Genomic DNA, 18,205 nt, shown 5'->3' with positions numbered 1-18,205 from the left:
GCAGCACATTCGGCTGTAGAGTATCATAAACGAGAGATTCAGTTGAGTCTCTCGTGAAAGCCAAATTGCTTTGTAAGTAAGTGTATTTCTCGAGAAGTATCTATTACTCTTTCTAAATACAGTGGTTGATTCTCCAAAGCCAGTTTGTTCTGCTATGACCGTGTCATCACGTAAACATATACCAGGACACTGATCCCTTGCTTGAACTTACTTGTTCTCAGTGGTCTGCTCTCTCAACCTATCATGGCATACACCTCGTGCTAAGGACCTGTTGTTCCGCCCGTAATTCAGGATAGTGTCTGCATTAAGCTGAGGTCGTGCGCAGAATACACTGGAATAGCAACTCTAACGCGCACTGTGGGAACCAGCCGTTTGCGCCAGACAAGTAACTCTTCGGCTTTGATGACCAACCACAAATGAGTGTTTGTGGAGTGCGCATATTTTCGGATACAGGATATCTCGTCCGGGCGTTATCGTTTAGGCGCATATATCAGTGAATTGCCGATAACAGGTCGATGACAGTTCGATGGAGTTTACTGGAAAGTCTTGCTACAAATAATTTTCTCATAGAATAATTTCCTATTCAGCTTATTAGGGGTGAGTAACCCGCTGCCCCATGAATAAATTGCACCAGAGGCCTTTGGCGCCAATTCTTGCATGTTTCACTTGCATACAACAATTTACCCAGGAGCCGTCTACTACTCTCATGGTCAACTAGTAGTATGGCAGGATAGTTGGAGAGATGTTGGTCACAAATCGAAGCAGTCTTGTTGTCTGCAAACAATAGGAAGTTTATCATGTGCACTACACAAGAAAACATATGATATTATTAGGATATTTGGTGACATGGAGTAGTTTGCGACAGTTTTGCCAGGATGTGTCCTTAGGTAATGCGTTGGATGGTTGATGGTGTCATCCTCCTGTCCTGGTGAGTCAACACCAACGTGGAGAGATACTGGGCTGACCAGCAGCGCATGAAATGAGATGGGAGCGTGTTACCACTACTCCACTCACCACTAAACTATGAGGAGGCGAATATGCTCACGCCTGAGTGGTTTGATTGTGAGACCTCTACGAGCGCAGCCACTAGTAAAGCTTAATCATAATTTTTCTCTAATTCTATGTTGTCATAGACAGATCGTTCACATACTGGCTGGGTTGAAACAGATTTACAACATACAGTACAGAGTGCGTGACCACAATATAACTGAGANCCTTATGTTCTAATTGAAAACAAATTGCACGAAATTAGCGAATATACACACATTTGCAAATTAATTTGGTTTTGCGAGAGACTCACCTGGAGCCCAGCTGAATCTCTCGTTTGTGATGTTCTCCGGTCGTGGGCTGTCGACGGATTTTCAGCAACCTTATGAGTAGTATATTACAAAGATACACATGTATCGCGATATCTCGAATATCGTAGCGACCGAAACATGAGGCGGCCTGGTGCAGCACATTCAGTTGTCTGAAAACATCACAAACGAGAGATTCAGCTGGGTTCCATGTGAGTCTCTCGGAAAACCAGATTAGTTTGCAAATGAGTGTATATTCGCTAATAACTGGGACGTGTTTATCGAACAACTAACTGAAATGACTCGACTTTCCGCTCCGAAAGGTTTCATTTAATAATGCTTTTTGCGTGATACCAGAAGCTCCATGTTGGATTCACAGTACTCCATTGCATTTAGCAGCCCTGGTAAGCGGACTTTGATTCCAACTCGACTGGCGTTTATATCTCACAAACTTGATGAAACCGCTGGACCTGGATGTTTGATGGAGTCTCTCGGGGCTTTGGCGAGTTGATGTTGATCGATTGTTTGAAAGAAACTTCACTGAACACTTTCGTCACGAAACGTCAAGACAGCCTGTGTATTGCACAATGTGCTGTCGACAACGACATATATCCTCAAGCTCACAGCTACAGGGATTTCAACAAGCCTATGAATTCCAAAGTTAAAACCCAACCGAGCTTCTGTTTCAGTAAGGAACTGACTTTTCCAGCTTTCGAAGGGCTCATTCCAAAATAGTGAGCCATAAACAGGGCTAAATTGGTAATAAGCAGTCTGCGAATTTTCATCACTCTTACCATACTTCTACCGTAGTTAGATAGGTTTCCCAGGAATGTGTATGTCTGTGCCAGAAGAAATGAAGTCAGAAATCTCATTAAGGGGTCGGACGAGGTAATCATTTGGTGAACGATACTTTCGGATCCTGAACTGGTAGTTTGAACGAAGTTGATGCGCAGAAAATTCGAAAGGCTTTGAACAGGACGAACTATCATAGTGAGCACTTCGCCACAAACGAGATTGAAATGGAAAAAGACAGCACACCACGGGGGGTTATACGATCGAGTTAGATGAAACGCAACGATCATGCACATGTGGCCAAAAGACAGCGGCAGTATGCACGACGCTTAGGTTAAATGATGCAATCAACTAATCGACATTGATTTTCGTATATCGTCGACATAGCAGTTTGAACGATTTTGGTGAGCCGAAAATTCGAAAATCATTAGCATGGTAAGATATCGCAGCGAATGCGTAAACACATGAGAAATGCCTTCAAACAGACTGTGAAAAAAAGAAACAAAGAGGTATTTGCCTACTAGATGGCAAGGTGTCTTCTTGGATGACTGTGTTCGACACGGGTCGGGGGTTAAAGATCACGTGGTCATGTTAAGCAAAACACAGCCCTTTTGTGCATATGGGCAAATGGTGCACGATGCTGTGTGCTCACTTATGTAACCGTTAATGAGAAAATTTAAGACCATTGGGACAGTCATATTTTGAACACACTGAACTCTCCGCAAGCGTCACAGCAGTCGATGAATATTGGTGAATGATCTCGGGTAAACCGGTTCCTAGTGTAAAGGGAAATTTGAGGAACACAAAATAAATTCCACGGGAGTGAGCAACTTTGGAAATATTGCTTGCGCAGGCACCACCCTGAGTGCATTGGACTGACTGCTTATATGGAGATGTATCCCACGATCAAACATTTTTTGCCTGATTATCCTCTTAATGGGTTTAGTTTATATTTATGTAAAATTTGGCTTCATTTAATATAAAACTCGAGCGTTCATAGAGTGAACTAAATTTAATTTTTGCTCCAATAAGCTGTAGATCCTCGTCACAATTTAGCTTGAATATCTTGTTCAGAAACAGAGAAACTAAACATGCTGAATACCATGCTAGATACTCCCTAAATTTTGACAACAATCGATATTATTTTTGAGAAACTGCCCATGTGATCCCTGCAAAACGCTTCCCACCAGCTGTTTTATATTGCTCACTGGCAGGCAAAATTTCATAATGTAGGTCGAAAGAAACGCCTGATGTAAACAAATTTCTATGATTTTATCAAGTTTGGGGTTGGTCGAGTTCGGATTCCTGCTGATACACGAGGGTTTAATTCGTCATCCCATGCAGTACGAGAGTGTGACTGTCTTGGACTAATGTGTGAAGCTGGTATGTGACAAGCTGTGGATCAAAAACTTCGTTCTTCGGAACTAACTTTTAATTCGTCATGATATACATGGTGTTAGTTTAGCGAAGATTACTGGGATTGGTGTGTAGCTGAGGGTGAAAAAAGTGCAGGGATATAAACAACTTATTCAACTTGTAATAATCAATACTTTATTGATGAAATAAAATAACACATGATATTTGAAAAGCGTACTTTCCGTAATTCTGAACATGTCCAACTCATCTCGTTCTATTGAAACGCTTGTTTTTGGCATGGATAAGCCAGTGTTCGAAAATCTATCCACCTAGCATTTACCATGGTAAAAACAACCCTGTGTATGGTTCTTCATAGCCACACCGCTCTCGTTTTAACGGTCGTGCTACTTTTTGGCGTAATTATTCCGGTGAGTCCACACCAAAGGGAATCACTGGACTCGAGTTTCGCTCTTATTAGAGCTCATCAGGAGTGCATATCCAATGGCCGGGATTTGAACTCCGGACATCTGACATGCGAGGCGAGCGTGTAACCACTACTCCACCAACGCACATTAGACGCATCTGAATTTTCACGTCTGAGCAGGCGAACGTGTTCACACTTGAGCAATGTGATTGGTGTACCCGACTGACCGAACAACGACCCAGTAACTGTCCTGGTTTTGACGATCGATTGACCCGCCAGTCAGGTACCGTGGCACACACCTGAAACCCACTGGGCAACATTTTGGTTGCAGTTTTGGGGTCCTGCGGGATATGCATTTTTTCATGAGCTTCCCTTTGGTGTCGACTCACCGGAATAATTATGCCAGAACAGGTTGAGGACCGTTCAAACGAGGGTGGCGTGACTATGTACAAAATACCTATCCCGCAAAACCCCAAAACTTCCGTATATACCTGACTCTTCACACATGGCTTCAGAAGGTTAAGGGCTACGTTGTCAGTTAGTATCATCAATCTTCTTTTCGGACCCAGGTCATGCTTGATTAACTAATATCAGGGGTGTATCCTTGGGTGCTTTGAACTCAAAGAAACTTTGATTGTCTGAAAATTGCAGAACATTTTTGTTGCCTGAAGGCTGTTTTAAACAATGACGCTTGACTCACTCAGTTGGTAGAAAATCCCAGTGCGTCACAAAACTAAGGGCACATTTTAAAATGCTGAGAAAAAGGACAAACATGTGAGAAAGGTGAGTTACACATTATTGGATGACAATTTTGAGTAACTGCAAATAAATTAAAAAAATTAGTATGTCTGACCAGAACCTTACCTGGCATATCGCTGTATTGGATTTTTCGGTCAACCCCTCTTTGAACAGTTTGACGAATTCCGGCACAGACTTTTGGCACTATGTAAAGGGAACAAAGCACTCTACATGTCCTGTAAACTTTTCATTTATCTGACGGTTATAAAGCCTGAAAGCAACCAACTATTTGGTACCTGAAACGTAGCTCTTTGCCAACGTAAATACTCTGATACTTCACTTAACCGGGTAACTGAAAAAAACTTAAAATATAATGAAATGTAATAAAAATTTGAGTGCGCAGCTAAAAAGTCTAGTGAGATACTCACGTTTCGCTTATTTATCAAATAACTGTCTACTGATAACTGCGTGATTATCAGACTATAAATTTCGGAACATTACGTCCACCACAAGGCAGCATTTAGGGGCTGTATGCCACCTTATACTGCAAAACATTGCGTGACACGAAAAGCAATCTATCAAATGCGTACAGCGTCATTTCTAGCCTCTAGATGTCGACTGAAACATACCAACTAAACATTAAGTGACCGCGTTATTTAAAAAGTATTAGCAATGTGAGCTTGCCTGTTCCGCGTGACTCTTCACTAGGCCACAAGATGACATCAAAAAGTTTTCTAGGGAACCTCCCGCTTCCAAGATGGCTTTAAGCTCCGGAACGGCTGCTTCACAAGCAACGCACAGTATTTCTGTACAGAAAGGAAAATGGTTCGTGAAAAAACGCCGAATCCCTTTGCGTTATTAGATAATATTGTATCAGTCGTTCATTGGCCTTTTGAAGTTACCCTCGGGGTTTATGTCACAATGCTCTGCTCGAGCAACAGCATTTCATGGTACCACACGATGTTCGCAAACGGTCCTGATTCTGAGACTGTTGCCCACTGCTGGTTCTTTCTTCTGATTAGATGTATTCCATCAGCCAGATTTCCATCCCTGCTAACAACTTCAGCTGTCGCTCAATTGTGAATAGCTTTCAGTTAAGCTGTGTCCATCTACAGTTACAGAACTTCGTGACGCGTTAAAATGGATCGTCTTACGGGCAACGATATCAGCAAACAAATCGGTATGAACTTTAAAGGGTTTAAAACGTGTCTACAACAATGGCAAGTTCTTACATCTGGAAATTATCGGCCTTCATATTATGACAGCAATTCTGTTCATTTTAAAGAGCAGCGTTGTTAATTCAGTAACCTGATAACTTACTTAGTGCCTCGCTCGACGGTTCTCCTCCCTATTTGAAAATAGATTTCATGTGTAGAAATTATATTCAAGCCTGTACTAATACAATGGGGACACAACTTTCACTACTACACATTCAGGGTGATTGGGTGACCGACGTGAAGCCACTTAGGACACTTCAACCGCGGGAAAATAAAAAATTTTCTCAGGCGGAATAGTTAATTTACTCTAATTTTCATGCAAAGCTGCTTACTGAAATCGCCAGAGCTAGGATAAACACAAAGACGCGCAACATAATTCCGTCTGTGAAGTGTAAGTTATATATATATATATAACCCATTTTGAGTATTCTTTTCGGTGATTGGTCTGATAAGCGACGATGCTCACTGGACGGTTCTAGCAAGCACTAGGATCACGGACTTTGCTCCACGTCACTGCAACAGGATAAACTCACCAAAGCCCTGCGTGCCTCCGGCTTTATAATTATTTGTTCCACTGAGTTTTCTCCATTTTGTTCACCAATTTTCCATAAAGTGTTTTCCTAAAAAATGACAACATCCACTGTCTACACTCTACTTTACTATGACCCATGTATAAAAGATTTTACTTAAATGGCCACCACTCATGGAGTCACCAAAATTTTCTTACTGTTCACGACAGATGATGCCCTGTTCCAGATCAACATTTAGACACAGTCCCAAAGTTTCGCCAACGGCTGCTGTGCAGTTGAGTGTATTTTGTGTCTCTACCGAAGTTTCCTCATAAGACAACTGACGTATTATTGCCCACCGCTTGACTCTAGGTGTAATGAAATCGTTTTCCAAATTTAGTACAGACATCAACTTTTTGTATTTTCTTTTTTGAATGAATCGCAGATGATTAGATCTTTCCCTCCTCAACGCTACCTCCGTTCGGTTGGTACAAACCCTCAAACTCCTCGTGTACTAAGTTCCAAACTGACGTTCTCCAACAATAAAAATGGCTCAGCTTCATGGGACTTAAAGTCACTAAATAGAAAGTTTCTAAACAAGATATCGTATCAAATCTAAAAACCTTTTATTAGTTTTCAGGATCTGATCAACCATAGAGCGGTCAGAAAACGGTTTAGGTGAACGTTTTGGGACTCGTTGGAGAGATGTACATCTTGGTGTAATCGTGTCTCTTAATTCCCCCAGGCATGGTTTCAAATCATTCAGAGGGAATCACTGAAAACAGTATGGAGAACACTCGCCATTCATTCATTCGTTTAAGATTTCTGCTGCTTCGTGGTCTACTTCGCATTGATATGACTTACTGACCCGATAGTGTCTGTTTTTAATAGTTCTCTCTGCTTGTTTTGATTGGCCAGTTCTCAATTTGCACTGCTTTCTGGCCAGAATTTTTCGGGCTTGAATGATCGGTTACACTATCCCGTTTTCCCTCTCGTAAAGGCGGCAGCTTGATCACGTACCCCTGAATTTTTTCTTTGCTTCATCAGAGTGACTTGTTTGTTTGACTCAGATCTAGGCGGTTCTTCTATGAATTCCTAATCTGGTTTCTCGTGCATTTTGGGACTCTGTAGCTTTGGTTATTTTCTTTTCGTTAGGGGTTGAAAAAAATGGTCCATTTTTATGCTTTTCATGCTGCCTGAATCTCCACAAATTAATTTTTTGTTCCTTCTTGATCCATCGAAAAATTGTCCTTGTTGATCTTTGTTCAAGGAGATAAAGGAAAATTAATCACGTCTTTTTTTCTGCAGGTTTATGTTTGTGGATTTTGACCAAGAGCTTTCTTTTGGTTTGTTTCATGCCTCTTTCGTGAACAATCTTGCACTCGATCTTCTAAATGACATTGTTTGTCATCGGTAGATTCGGCTTTGCCATCCAACCTGTGGATTTGCACATGAGAGTCGTGTCTTGTTTTCTTTAAAACCTAACCGTTTTCGTGGTATTCTTTGATGTATGGGTGTGTGATTCACCTGCCGTCCTTTGTGGGGTTGCGTTCGTCGTATTTACCTCTTTGAGCGATCTCAAAATAACTTTTTCCCGGGTATACATTACTGTTGGACTCTACAGTGTCTGTATCCACTTCAAGGTTGTCCGAAGGCCGCTTCGCTTGTGGTTGTGATCTGGTCTGGTCTTGCCTCCCAGCATTTGTTTCGTACACGTCGCCTTCCTGTGAGCGACGGTTGTAAGCGTTCAGTAAAATCACTTTTTCGTTGCTCTCTCATTGAATTTTGAAGAAACTATCGTCAAAAGACGTTATTTCATCAATGGGTTACCGGCTGCTGTACATGTTGAACTTTTATCACTTGGTACAGTTCGTGCCAGCCTACTTGGTTACGATCCCCGTGGTAACAGCGTGTAATAGAACTGTATAAATATATCCAAGTAACGTATAATTACACATTCAACTGCATACTGGCAATTTCTTTTCGTTTGATGACGAGGCGTTTGCACACTGACAAACAGGCTTGGCAAACAAATGCGTATCAATTGGAAAAGGTTCAGGGATCTGCAAGTGGCATTCGCATCATTAGTGATATGAAGATTAGAATGAAGCCCAAGAATAAGTCGTAAAAAGTCAGCTTTCTTTTTGGCACTGATAGGTAGTAGTTCATTCCCTACAACGTCCTTCAGCGTTGGAAGACTGCTCCATAACTGTTCTGGGATCATGTGACACACCCGTCACGAATTCCTGGTCAGGTGGCGTATCGGACGCTTGAAAAATGCTGCCTCCGATTAGTTGTAGGCGTCCGCAGTTTCAACACCAGCTAGGTTGAGAATTTACGCTCCGAGTGAAAGCTGAGCTCCGGCTCATTTTCTCTGTTTTGGTGTGAAGCCCTCATACCAGTTGCGCTGATCTTCTATTTAGTCGCCAAATAGAAGTCCTAGTGGGGAGTGTGATATTCTGCCTCAGGTCCGTCGGCAAACCGATAACCGAAAGATGATAGCAGAGTGGAGTTTGTCTCCGACTGGTCATTGATGGTAGACGAGAAAACAGCGGGGGTGACGGTATCCATAACGGGGACAATCACAGTGCTTACGGTAGTGACAAGCAGAGCGGACTTAGGTGCGCTTGTGGCCCTAACAGCTGTATTGACAATAACGATGTTGATGGAAGGCAAAGAGTTCTCGGTTGATTTTTGTCGTTTTTATCCGCCCTCAAGAGGGATTTGATGAGTAGGATGGACAACAAAACATAGCAGATTTTGATGTTATAACTTTTGTTAAAATTTATCTAGTATCGCATGTTAAACGAATGACAGCCACATGTGACACCCTGAAAAATTCAGCCGACAGCCTTGCAACAGTCTTCAGTTCGATGAACTCCAAGAACTATGGCTCAACCGTGAAACTGTCTTCACCTGAAGCCGAAATTCCGAAAATATTAGGATTAGTTGCTCCATGTCCTTCCGTAGAGTGTGTACGCCTTTTCTGCGTGGGCCCTAACGACAGACGACACGTGATCTCACGCTTTCTTTGTTTGTATTCAGTAGCGTGTGCGCCAGGTGGCCAGTTCTGCAAGGTCGTTTGTACAATGTGCAAATAGCTGTATTACGGAGGTGTACAGACAGCACAGTCAGCTGTTTTTATTTAGCGCCCAATTTCATGCATTCTGGACAAAGTGACCTCGTACCTGTGTTCGTGAAGCTCCCTCAGTTTGACTAGAGCATATGCTAATTTACCTCTACAAAGTGGAAAAATGCTAACGATTAATTAAAACTGAGATGTAAATCTCGAGTTGTGTCGCGATGCACTTTTGTAGAGTGCAAGATTACGTGATAAAAACTACCATGCGGGTGAAAAGTGATCAAGCACCACTTAAGTTCTACAAAACCAGTGAACTTTTGCTTAAGGATAGGGAGAGCAGTTTGAACCTCAAACATTAATCTTCTATCTCGGGTTAGGTTTTCTGGGGTAGAATCGGTTCATATGAAGTATGCTGAAGTCAAATTGTACTGGGCAGCTTCTGATTTGTACGCAACCACGTAAGGTGGTTTAAGGAATGTGGGAGTGTATTCGATAGCACTTAAAAGATGGTTTTGGGTAGAAAAATATGTGAAATGAGGTCGAACGAAATTCCAAGCATGGATATATGGGACTAGGGCAACTAACAACGGATAATACCCTAGAATTATTGCTATCTGTGTTACTCTGTATATGTCACCGAGTAAAAAACGTCCCACCACATGGACGTTTACTGCCTGTCGAACAGCCCCGAGTAGTATGTTCTAGAGAAAACGCAGCGGTGTTCCTAAAGGTGGATAAATATGGAAGTTAGTGAGGAAATACTCACTGGATTCAATGCACCGCTCATCACCGCTACAAACAGAAAACAGTAGATCGATGGGATAAGGTGCATGTTTTGGTTGCAGGGTCCATCCAGTATATGAAGCAGATCTATGCTGAAAACCTAGAAGCACTGTACAACTGTTTCATCCTTATTGGGAATTAGAAGCTGTGTGAATGCCACAAAACCTCAAGAAGTTTCGAAACCGCGACTTTGCGGCCAATGCGATACACGGCCGGATTCATGAGACGCGCACTGCTTAATAGATATGGAACAGCTGTAGAGTGCTTCTCAACTTTCCGGCGTCGATTGACTTTACCTACAGGAAGTAATCTTCATCACCGACAGAAGGAGCACCACATTCATACTGGTTTCCTTACTAGTGATGACGGCCAGCGTTTCCAAATTGCATGGTATGTACCACGGCTCGAAGTAAGCTGCAAAAGAGTTTAGAGTTGCCAACGTTACCCGTTATAGTAGAGCCAGATTTAAACGGGTTGTTTTGAACCCACGTATCATCAAATTGCATAATTCTAGAGCAGGACGGTTAATATCTTACAGGTATTTTAGATCAGCGGCAAGATATCTAATAGAGAGTCGCTGCGTGGGCCGTGTCAGTCCGAGTATAACATCATTAAAATAAGTTGGACGTTTCAGTGATTCTCAAGGTGAATTAATACGTCAACTACTTTTAGTGGATGCAATCTGTAGGTAAGATTGGCGATTTGATACACAGACGACTGTCAGTAGAAAGAGGAGCGATATTTTGGGCCTTCAAATTCTTTCGCAGCTTCTTAATGTTCTTAAATTTCCCCGCAACTTTTCCTCGCCATGAAAACATCTCTAGGCTGCTTAGGTTTCATTACCTAATGAACCAATTTACACATAAAGAGGTCACGAACGTTTCAGATTACCGTTGGAAATTACTCGCATATGATGAGGCCACCCATATTCGGTTTTCCCAAATAACCTGGTAGTTACGTGTCATCGATACTGGCAAATTTCCAGATACTACTATTTCCACCTCGAATACACGAACATGTACAGACAAACCAAAGAAAGATAAGAGCTTCAGTGGAAATCAATAAAGTCTTTGCGGGATGAGAACAGCGCGTCGTAAAAAGCAAAGAGCATAGCCCCAGAATAGTGGCCTTATCTTCAGTTGGCGGATCTTTTTACATAAAAGCCCACACTGGCGGTTCAAAACGCTGGTACACTCGATGACATCAGTGCTTCCAAATGGTACACCAAGCTAAGTTGCCGCCAATCTGGACTTGTTGCCTTCGATCTACGGGACGATTGTGTGAAATGCATTGAAGAAATGTCCCGACGTCCGTCCGAAATAGTTTGTGCGGCAGGAGATCACGATCGGTTGGGTTGAACCTACCAAAGAGATTACTTTTTTGGACTCACACGCCTTGATCAGACAAACTATCCCCAATTACAATAGGCTACGTTTTTGGTTGGTATTGTTAGATAAATGTCCGTCTCCGGTAACGCATTAGTAACAAAAACGGATCGCGGTATGAGCGTTGTAGCAAGAATGTTTCTGAATCCCTCAAGATCCACGTCACTTGCTGTACATTTTATTGCCTGTTTTAAAAAAATTGCCACATTTCGTGTACTCCGGCCGCTAGAGGGATGAGCGTGGTTTGGTTATATTCTTGGCCCAGGTTCTAAAGGCCTTTTCTTTGTGTTGCTCTGGTTACTTGAGGAGTCGAAACGTTCAGAACAGTACGGAAAAAGTGTGCAATAATAGTGTTTGCTCATACGCAATTTTCCAGGCACGAATTATCACTTAACAGTTCAGTTTTGAGTCAACTTTGAGTAGTAGTGCTGTAGTGTTTACGGGTAGAAGAGGCTTGAACTTACAGGTTAAGATAGCAGACGTGTTGATGAAAACAGTCAGGAATACAACAACCTTTAGCGGTGAAGCTTTCTACGCAAATTTCCTCCTGCAAGTTAAGCCGGTTTCGGCTGAGGAGCCGCAAACTGTACCATACGGTTGTTTTCCCATTATTGCGAACCCTCAACAGTGAGCACCCTACGAGATTGTGGGAGATCTCCTGCCTATGTGAACCACACTACTGACAGGACGCTTGTTGCCGGAAGTGATCATACTACTCGCCTGGAGTTCGTGTATACGAGACTCTCTGGAATTTCGGAAAATACGCATAGCTGGTGATATTCAACACCATACAGCGCTTCTTGGCTATTCAGCAAAGATTGGATTAATTTACACTTTCCCAGATTTTCTCACAAGACTAACAAGGTTTGGTTTGCCTACCTTTCGAAGTACCCACATAAGGCTCATATGAATACCCCTACAAACCAATGAAATTACAAAGATCCTCTATTATAAAAAGGGCTTCGGAGATCAGCCTGAGAAATTTCCTGAAAAGTTGTCAACTGACTAGTTCGGCTTGACGCAGACGTTTAGAACCAACGCGAAAATTATGATGCTGTGGAACAGGAGTCTGCATAAAATAGCCGGGGATCCGTACGTAAAGATTTATTTCCCATTCTGAGTAGAATATACAGCTGATGCGTACCCGAAAGTCAACATCTGATTGGACTTCAGTTACAGCCTGATTTTTTAATCGGTATCATGATAAGTCCTCGAGGACAGCGATTTAATGTGATTTACGGTGATACTACTGATGAGAGAGGCATGTGAGTAGTATGTTTTCTCGTAACTCCGCTTGCATCTCTTTGAAAAGTGAGATCTATTACGGAATTTGTGGAGTCGCTTTGTAGCATTTACTTTCATTTGAGTAACAGTCAATGAACATCTAGGAAAGTTTAGGAAGACGCGTTCAAGGGGAAGATGGATATTCAGTTTTTGTAAACAAGATGCATATGAGAGTTTTGCTTCCCTGTCGAATAGTCTGTAACTGGTCAGTTGGTGTTTCCCTAATAAACAACTCCGCAGCGAAGGCCTTCCTTCCTTCATCAGTATGTGAAAAAATAATTAACGAAGGATGGCATTTTTCTGAGGAACAGAGTAGCCGCATGTCTGTTGAGCCATATGCAGGATTCTGTAGACCGGTAAGTGGAGAACATGCTTCCATGTTGCATAACTTTACCTATTTCGTTTGGATCTTTAGAGACAGACTGTTTCAAAGCTTGCGTATTTCTACGGCGTTGAAGAAAACAGTTGCACACCATTGTCGAATAATCCGGAAAAGCCTTGTGTAGATTACGAAGCCGATAAAATTTTTCAAAGGCGTTTAATCCCAGGTTCGTACACCACAGAGTTTTCACTTGAGGATCATGGATAAATAAAGTACATTTATCCGCATCTTTGCCAAAGACTGTAGTGTGTTTCCTCACGAAATCGTGGTAGTTGGATTTATCACGCTTCCGACCGGTAAGAACAACTGATCCAGCGTTAAATCGTTCTCGACTTACTGAGGTTCTGGATTAGATAGTGCATTTCTCCATTGTTAAGTAATGACCCCCAGTCGTTGAGGAAAAACTTAAAATTAGTGGCTCTCCCACATAGGTAATGATGAAGATAAAGCTATGAGAATAGGTCGTCGATGCAAACACGGAAACGTACTTTCGATTTCTAGAGTCATACGATCAAACCTTGAGATGCTGCGGTCGTTTCTGGTGACTGCGACAATTGGTATTCTGTACGTTACTCCGAAAGCTACCTATGGTTGCACACCTTTCACGAAAAGTAACTCCTGACAAATGAAGAAAGTTTGGGCTCACTTACTATGTCAATGCAGGTTTTGGTAACAAGACCTAATGTTTTTTCAGAAATATTTGCGTGGGACATTGTCCACCAACGGGTTAAACTCCTGGATCTTCATCGAATACTGGTACTATTTTGGCAAATCAGATTGCAACTTTGTTACGAAATTCAACTTAATTTTCTATTGGATGGCCATTGTTGCTTTTAGGAGTGTTGGTTTATTCCGCTTCATCTGGATAGCGCTGCCATTTTTTCTAGATCGATAGGCAGACATATAATATTTAAAAAATTTCCTGATATGCTGGGAGATACTGAGATGTTTGTTTCCACCAAGGAGCATCGAACTAACCTAACTGGGGAGTTTTCGGTGGGCAATTGGCGACGATAACTCGTCACAGAATGCATCCCGATTTATCTGAAGAAGTGTTCCAAATTATGGGTACTGAAGCTAGCTGAAATGGGCTGTCATGGTTCTTATGATGACATTGATGGGGAGAAGTTTGGTAAGACACATGTCATGTGTCATAATCATATCTGGGTTTGTTTTATCTCACAAACACACCTAGCGATAGGTTTCCATATCAGCTGACCATTTCGCTGATTTATTCATGACATGGTTTGTTTTAAAGCCTTGGCACAACAAGGCGCGACATTTTAAATTGCACTCAATTAGGCTCGACTCTAATTCGGTTGGTTAAGTGCTTGATATTCTCGTCCTTGTTAGAACAGCCACTTTCTCGTGGTGGTATTGGCCGCCATATGGTGAGGTTTTCACCAAGCATCCTTCAACCGTTGAGCTTCCCTTCTTTTCTGAATTAATTTCAGCTCGCTTATTATATGCCACCAAAATGTACCGCGAAATCGCCCACCACCCTTGTTTAAACGCACACATCTGTCTAAGAGATGCTAATTAATTCCACGACTTTAGACAAACGTCTTATAGTGTGGATTTAGTCACACATTTCATCTTATCGGGCAGACGACAGCCACAGTCAAACTAGAAATGTCTATCCATAGAGATCATGCATGTATCACGGTATAAGGTATGATGACTTTCCAATTGGACATTCACACATCCAAAACTAGACGACCACAAATGGACGCAGCGCGTCATGCTTTTGACTTGGTGTATTATTGTTCCACGGAAGTTTTGGAGCACAGCAGATACCGTGTGAGAGGTGGAACTGCTTGTATAAAAAGTGATTAGAACTCGAGTCCCCCATGTCGATAATGTTGCGTCCAATGAGCAACACACCGACTAACCCAAGGTTCCTTGAGAAGATGGTCAATAAAGGTCCGATTAAATAGTATTGGATTGTTGTCCGAGAGAAACTTTATTGAATGCCTTCGCGACGAATCCCTGACGTTGCAGCTCCAGGAATCTAATCGACCGCATGATCTCTAAAGTGAAACCTCAACCACACTTCTGTTTGAGTAAGGAATTCACTTCCTCAGCTTCTCACAATGGTGACCCATAGACAAGGCGAAATCGGTAATGAGCTGTCTGGGAATTTCGATCAGTCTTTCCACATGTCTTAAGGTGAGAAACAGAATGGCGTCTACTCTAGTTAGGCGGATTTCTTGGTCGTGCGTATGTTTGTGAAGGAAGACGTGATACCGTAAATCTTTTTACGGGTCACCTGATCGACAAGTGGCAAGCTGCCTTCTTGGAGGGCAGTTACAAAGTGAGGTGGGTGGGGTTACACAATCAAGTTGGGCAAAACGCAATTTCTGTGCATATGTTGCGATCTGGTGTGGGCTACTCTGTCGTAACATCCACGAAACTCTATAGTCACTGAAGTCAACGGTCGTCAGAAACTTTAAGATTGTTGGGATGGGCGTAACTTGAACATATCTGCTTCAGAGCAGGCTTCGCATCATTCGACATTCAAGTTAACAATGTCTATCCTTAGAGACCACAGGTGGATGCGACATTGTAGTTCCCTGTGTTTTACTCTTTTGATTATCGTCCCATGGAACTCTGAAGCATATTGGGTACCTTATGAAAAGTGGACACGAGGAAATAAATAGTGATTTGGACTTAAAATGTAGAAATCCCACCTTGGAACAATTTCAATCATGAATAAATGTTTATTTCTCTTCATCTATCAGTAATATCGGACTCGTTTTTCCCCATTAGACACATCATTTCTCAAACAAAATTTTCTCTTGTTAATTAAGCCAAGCCATGCTGATGGGCCAAATAGCTACGTGTCCAAACAGCCAACCGGAAGATTGCGAGGTTTAAACTTTCCTGCTGGATATCTTTGTAACGTACTACTCATGAGGCTGCTGAAAATCCGTCGACAGCCCACGACCGGTTTCGCCATTTTTCGGACTCGTCAGGTGGGCGCAGTCCCCGGGTTTCTGTCAATCTTATGTTCTATTTGAGACCAAATTGCACGAAATTAGCGAATATACACTTATTTTCAAACTAATTTGGTTTTTTCTAGGTGATCACCCGGAGGACATAAACTTAGTCGTTTTGGTTGTTCAGTTATTTGGGGAATATATCAAGTTTGGACTACATCGGACCGTTATCATTTAAAGACGGAGAACAGCATAATCGAAGGAGGCAAAATAAGGGCATTCTGCTTGGCACGTAAGATAGAACTGCATGCTGAGTTCAATGCGGAACCAGCACAACACATCTGGTGAAGCCGTTGCATTGTACTGATCCAGCCGGTCGACTGAAACTAATTGCTGCAACCATTTTCGAGGTTGCGTGAGCTTAAAAGTCATTTCACTACTCCTCCGCGACTCGCCTCTACCAGCGTCTGTATGCTTGTTCGGATTGACTGAGCTGTCTTTACTGGCCTTGCTTTCCCCCGACCAAAAAATAGTAGCTGGAGTATTTGTTAATGCACAAACCGCACTTATGACTGCTTGGATGGTTTTCCAACTTGCAGATCTGGTAGCATGCACGAAAAAAACCTCGTGTGGTGGACGGGTACGCCCTACAGGGAGGGTCGACCTGTTACGTTGCACCATGGTGCGTTCGTATGCCCGCCACCCCTCCAGTAGCACGGATGCATCGCCCATCGCCGGTGGTTCTGAGTCTGGCCTTTAAATTCAGGAAATCAAAAAAATTACTGCTGACTTCTGTTTGTTGCTGCTGGTGTTGGGCTAGCCTCGGTAGAGTTGTGCAACTGGCAATGCCATAAAGCACAGATGAAAAAACTGGACTCTCATCTGTAAAAAAAGAAAAATAGGAAACTCAATGATCACTTGGGATAGCCCGAAGATACTCTGCAATGCCCATGGCCTACATCGGCTAGCATAGTTGCATCCGCTTTCGTCAGAACAGAGGCTACACCGCGCCAAAGCCCCTTCCGCCATCCAAACGGAGAATACATCTACTCACCACTCCCAGTGGTAGACACGGAAGTCTTCACCGCTATGCATCACCTACAGAGTAGAGCTGATAGCAGTGCTTTGGGGACTGGTGACTATTTCTCAAGCACACACTTTCTCTCCTGGTATTATCTAACTCATGTAATAAACACTCGATTAACCAGTTAGCTTACAAGTCCATTCTCGCCAGCCCTTACACATTTGGTTCCCATACCACGCTTCTGTGCGCTTATATCGGCTTTTACTAGATCCCTTGTAATATAATATCGCATGTTAGCAAACTCAGCCCCTGGTCGCTAGCCTACTAAGTACAAATCTATCTACTTCCTACTCCATGTAATCACTTGTCATCACCCTAGTTGCATCAGACGCCAAGTTTATCTTTCTGTGTGTATTAATGCATATTATTCCATTTTATATCCCCTCAAACTCACTATGTTTTGCGAATCTCCTCCCATCCCCTCACCTTCCCAAGCTTTGAACTTCGGAAGTGCCCTCTTTGGACGACCTGGTTAGCTGATACTCACTCCACCTGGCCTATGATCTACAACTACGGGATCACCAAGCGGACCAAGAAAACTTACAATCCCATATCAGCTTCCTTCCAGCTGGTTTCCTCGACCAGGTTGAAATGAATACCGCTGCTCAATGAACTGCACACCCCCAGCTGAATCATCTCAAATGTGACGTCCGTCACGGGGCTGTCTAAAAACTGATGCATGTCAGGCCAATAATGGCACCGCACTGCCATACTCAGTTTGATAGCACACCCGCAACTGTTCCACTCCTCCTCTCAACCGTGCCCTCCTGCCTACTCGTTTCAGTGACCCCAACGACCACCATGATATTCATTACAAAAACTATTGTACTACTCGTTCGAATTCAACCACCTCTGAGTCCCCATTCAACCTAACCCCTTCACCTGACTTCCCTACAACGGTGCACGGATTTACGGATTCACGGATTGATACACAG

The sequence above is a fragment of the Opisthorchis viverrini genome (genome assembly GCF_000715545.1).
Source record: "Opisthorchis viverrini unplaced genomic scaffold opera_v5_266, whole genome shotgun sequence".
NCBI lineage: Eukaryota > Metazoa > Platyhelminthes > Trematoda > Opisthorchiida > Opisthorchiidae > Opisthorchis > Opisthorchis viverrini.
Note: the sequence above shows the minus strand (reverse complement) of the source record.